Here is a 5,777-nt window from a genome sequence, read left to right as displayed (position 1 = left end):
TCCTTCAATCCCACGTGGGGTCCAGTTTCCTGGGTACTACGCTAGGTGTGTCCAAGTCGTCTCTCCTTCAACATCGATGACATCTCAGCTGACCTTCGTCTGACTCAGATTTCGTATAGGATCAATTTGGCATCGTTTGTGGGAACTTCTTTTGCCTGTTCTGGAGCGTGAAGATGGAGCATACCGGAAGGACCAACATCACTATGATAGTAGGAGAGTACAAACTATTCAAGGAGGCTAAGAGGCGAGCGACTTTCGAAAAACACACCACTGCTTCACGTCCACAAAAGATGTCGACAACTTCAAAGGACTAAACCCACATTTCTGATAGGAGGTCTAAGAGGAAACAACCCGAGGATTTCCCTCAAGCCTTCTATCGTGGGCCCTGCCTGGACTATTATAATAAGAAAGAACAACCACAAGCATCCATGGCCGAGAGTTCCCCGCTTAGAGATTCAAAGAAGGAGAAAGTCATAGTCCTCCGGAAGGAGCCTAGGGAGCTGCCTGAGGAGCAAGTGTCCTTCTCTCTAAGGGTACTCGAGGAAAAGCTACTGAAGGGGTACAAGCCCCCAACTATTGGAGAATATGATAGTAGCAAGGACCCGGAGAATCATCTTCGAAAATTTCATAATGTTGCATTGCTGCACCAATACAACGATGTCATCAAGTGCTGAGTGTTCTTAAACACTCTCTCCGGCTCGACACAAAAATGGTTCGATGGATTATCGAAAGAGTCTATCACCTGCTTTCAAGACTTCAAGATCATTTTCTTGCATCATTTCGCTGGTAGCAAGAAGTATCAGAAGATAGACCACTGTCTCTTTGCCTTCAAGCAAGGGTCTGTGAAACCCTTGAGAAGTTATATCAAACGCTTTAACCAGATAGCCCAGGACGTCCCATCCGCTACCTCAGAGATATTGATGAGCACCTTCTCCCATAGTCTGGTGGAGGGGGAGTTCTTATGGGCTCTCATCTAGGAGCCAATAAGGAATTTTGATGAGATGTTGGGGAGGGTGGCCAACTACATCAATGTAGAAGAAGCCCAAGCAACTCGGTGGAAAGCAAACAAGGCACCTGCTCCTACCAACAAATCAGAGAAAAGGTCGCCCCAACCTCCAGCTCGGCCTTTTCCCCACTCCAAGGATGCCCGATCAGGATTCCCCCGTTAGGATTCTAGGATGGTGCAACCGGTAGAATCTGTCCAAGCCCCCAGACCTGGTCAGTGGGGGCCCCATTATTGTACTTACCACAAGTCCCACACTCATTCCACTAGAGATTACGCCCAGTTCACTTGTGACTCTCGGCGTGTGATACTCACGGAAACACGATATCAAAAGAATTTTTAAGTTCTGAACCCCCTCTAACTACACTAATGCAGTATAGAAATGACTTAGGTCGTCTACCAATAAAAGCAACGATAGGATGGTAATCTAGGATTGTATGTTATTCCTATTTTTGAAGTTTTTAATATGAAAATGGGGGTTTTGGATTTAAATTCTAAAGCTAACAAATGAAAAACGAAGCAAGTAGGAAACTAATCTAATGTTGAAATGAAATCAATATAAATAGAGCATGAATCAAAAGATGTGTCACATTCAATACAATCAAAATGAATTACCTTCGTGGAATTTTCTAAAGATTCTAAAGAAACATTGACTTTACCATCCTGAAAGGTACTTGGAGTCTCTAAAATAGTGAATGTGACATTATCTTGGTCAGGTGAAGGATCTGGCTCTAGATCAGGTACAATCAACGGAAGTGATTCTTGAGTCTCTCCTACACTTCCATCATCAAAAAGTACAAAAGCAAGCTCAACTGGCTCAACTGATAGAAGAATAGTCAAAGGAAGCGATTCTTGGGTTTCTCCTACACTTCCATCATTATCTATAACACTTGCAATATCAAGACTATCTGAAACAATAATATCATCAACAAAAATATTATCAGGATCAACTACAATATCACAATATAAAAAACTAGAAAAGTTAGTAGCATAATCAAAGTTAGGGATATCACAAACTCTATGATCCAACTCCTCGAAAAATGATGTAGTAGGTTGATTTGAATGCAATTGTAACTATGTCAATGAATATGCCCTTGGCTGAAATTGTGTTTCTTGTTGTTGACATAATTTTTGTAACTGCTCCCTAAAATCCTGCTCAGGCTGATGCTGACTAGTAATGTTTGGACCACTCAGAATTCCCTTGTTGTGTATTCCCATACCCGAATTCTGCAAATAAATTATACTTATCCTACTGATGAGTCTGATAATACTGAGGATCAAGCTGGTGATATTGGATCCTGGTCGAGAATACACTGGCAAAGAAATGAACATTTTTAGCAATCATCAGTCTAGTCCCATACTGTTGATAATTTGCAACCGTAATATTAATAAGTTCTCTGGCTTGAGTAGTTGTCTTGTTAATTAGAGCCCCTCCACTAGATGCATCAACTGTACTCCTATCCATGAGACACAATCCCTCATAGAAGTACACAATCAGTAATTGATCGCTTATCTGGTGCTGAGGACAACTAGCAACAAGTCCTTTAAATCACTCCCAATATTCTTGAAACGGTTCTCCTGTGAATTGTTGGATTCCATAAATACTCCTCCAAATAGCTGCAATCCTAGAAGCGGGAAAGAACCTCGTCAGAAATAATTTCTTCATCTCGATTCAGCTGGTGGTAGAGTTGGGTGGGAGATAATACAACCAATCTTTTGCTGAATCTGCTACTGAAAATGAAAATGCTCAAAGTCTAACATCATCTCTTGATATGTCAAGTGGGTTCCATGTAGAGCACACCATATCCAATTCTTGTAGATGTCTGTTGGGATCCTCACCAGATAATCCATGAAGCTTCGGTAATAAATGAACAATTTTTCATAACTCAAAGCCTACTTCGAAATCAAAATATCTGATGCAAAAGGAATCAACTGACAAATCTGGTGTTCAGAGCTCTCTTAGAATCTTTTCAATGTTGTTCTCTATAGTACTCATCAAATCTGAGATACTGATTACACTGAAACTCTGGAACTACTGATAACACATAAGAGATTTCCTGGTCTTACCTGAAACACTCATCCAAATACCATCAAAAGACACAGGAAATAGACAAGATAGTGTTGATGCGGTTAGCACTAACAGTCTAACTCAGGTTTTGATGAATGACAAATCGGGTTAAGTTAGGTTTGTCGTGATCTAACACTCTGACCGAGTGTGTAGACGAAGTCCAGACAGGTTGACGGGCTGACCGGATGTCTGGCACGAAGTTCAGCTAGGTCGACGGGCTGACCGGATAGTTGGCAAGAAATCCAGCTAGGTCGACGGGCTGACCGGATAGCTGGCGAGAAGTCCAGACGGGTCGAAGGGCTAACCGGACGTCTGGCAGGTAAGTAAGGTAAGTCACTGGAGGGGAGTGACTGTGAGGACGCGTTCCCGGGAAGGGGACATTAGACGTCGATCTGACTTAGATCCATTTCGGATATCTATGTCGAGATCGTGACTAGATTCCGGTCTCGGAAAGACGGAATCTAAGTCATACTTTTTATGTCAAACTTATAAACTGTGCTAACACTTTGTTTTGCAGGATATACACCATTTATTTGCCTCAGACTAACTGTGTCTTGAAGGAAAGCTGGTTCCTGGAGCAAGGTGGTCCGGGCGCCCGGAGGGGATCCGGGCGCCCGGAGGGGATCCGAGCGCCCGGAAGGGATCCTGGCGCCCGGGAGGCAAAACTCATCCTGATCGTGCGTCGCCACGTGGAGCTTGCTGGTTGGACCTACCACGTCCCACCAAGGCGCCCGGAAGGGATCCAGGCGCCCCGAGCCTCCTATATAAGGAGGGTCAAAGGCAGAGCACAAAACACAACTCAGAATTCTCAAACTGCTTACTCTGCTGCTCTACGCTCCAGCAACGCTAACGAAGCTCCGACAACTCGCTCCTGTTCTTTTAATTTCCTCCTTTGTCGGTATAAGCTTTGTTTTATTTTCATTATCACTTCTGTACTTAACTTTCTGTAATCAAATATTCGAATTGCTAGTGGATTGTCCAACGAAAGCACTCGACGAGTGCGGGCCTTGGAGTAGGAGTTGACACAGGCTCCGAACCAAGTAAAATCAAATTGTGTTAGCCTTGCCTTGCTTTCTTACTTTGTCTTTACTCTATTTCTGCTGTGCGCTTAACTCTTTTCGAACGAAAGTTTTAATCGATATTCACCCCCCCCCCCTCTATCGAACGTTTACGATTCAACAAGTGGTATCAGAGCAGGTACCGCTCTGATTTGGTGCAACCACCAATCAGACAGGGGGTGAACTTTCTGTTAAGCTTTTTTTAGTTTTTATTTTTTTTTCGCATAATTCCAAACCGGTAATCTTACCTTTTTGGAAAGATCTTTTCTTCGTTATCTAAATTGGTGCAACACCCATTTAGATCTTTCTATCATCTTTTTCTTCCCACACTGCTAATCCAAGACCAAGTCTTGGGACTTTTTCTTGTCTATTTGTTTACTTGTGTGCAGGATTAAAATGTCTCAACTTGAAGGATTCAGCACAGTGCGTCCTCCCCTCTTCAACGGGGATGACTTCCCGTACTGGAAGAAGCAAATGGAAGTGTATCTCAAGACAGACTTCGACCAGTAGATGAGCGTCACCAGACCCTACAAAATACCAGTAGACAGTTCCGGGAATCTACTGGATCTAGAAGATTGGACATCAGACCTAAAAAAGAAGGCATCAACATAGAACAAGGCAATCAACACCCTACAGTGCGGGTTGACTAGAGAAGAACTAAACCGGGTACCACATAAGAACGCCAAAGAGCTGTGGGACAAACTGATCGAGCTGCACGAAGGAACGAGCGACGCTAAGGTAACAAAACGAGACTTATTATTAAATAAAATATTTAATATAAAAATGCAGGAAGAGGAAACTGCAAGTCAGCTTCACACGAGGATCAAGGACATCCTCAACGGGCTCCACGCCATCGACCACCAAATGGAGAATCGGGACTTAATAAGGTATGCATTAAACATATTTCCACGTAATAGTTTGTGGGCATCTATCGTAGATGCCTACAAAATCTCTAAAAATTTATCTAAACTTAAATTAGACGAGTTGTTTTGTGAATTAGAACTACATGAACAAACTAACGTCGGGGCCGAGAAAGGAGTTTCTTTCTTTGCAGGTTCCTCCAAAGAAAAGAAGAACAAGCCTGAACCTGAAGGAGATTCTAACCAAGACTCTGAAGATGAAGAGCACCTGGTGAACTTGGTAAGGAAAATGTTCACCAGGAGAAAGAGGAGCTTCAGCAAGAAAGACCTTCAGAAAATCAACTCCCCCGAATCAAGGAGCGTGACATGCTTCGGATGTAACAAAAAGGGTCACTACAAGAACGAGTGCCCGAAACTGAAGAACGACAAACCGAAGCTGATAAAAAAGAAGGCGCTCAAAGCGACGTGGGACGACACTTCCTCGGATGAATCGGAAGCCGAAGAACAAAAGAACCAGAGTTACCTCGCGCTGATGGCCCGCGAAGAAGAATCGGAGGATGAATCGAAAGACGGGTCTGAACCCGAATCGAGCCATGAGTCCGTATTCGTTTCCGAAGGTTCCGAAGAGGTATACCGAAATCTAAATAGAAATTTTTTTAAAATTATTTCCTGCTTAAATAATAAATTAGTAAACATAGAAAATGAAAATAAGTCACTCCTCGAGGAAAATCAAGACCTCAAGGAACAAATCAAAAACTCAAGTCCAACTCAAGATCTAAGACTTGAGG

The sequence above is a fragment of the Zingiber officinale genome, chromosome 6A (genome assembly GCF_018446385.1).
Source record: "Zingiber officinale cultivar Zhangliang chromosome 6A, Zo_v1.1, whole genome shotgun sequence".
Taxonomy (NCBI): domain Eukaryota; kingdom Viridiplantae; phylum Streptophyta; class Magnoliopsida; order Zingiberales; family Zingiberaceae; genus Zingiber; species Zingiber officinale.
Note: the sequence above shows the minus strand (reverse complement) of the source record.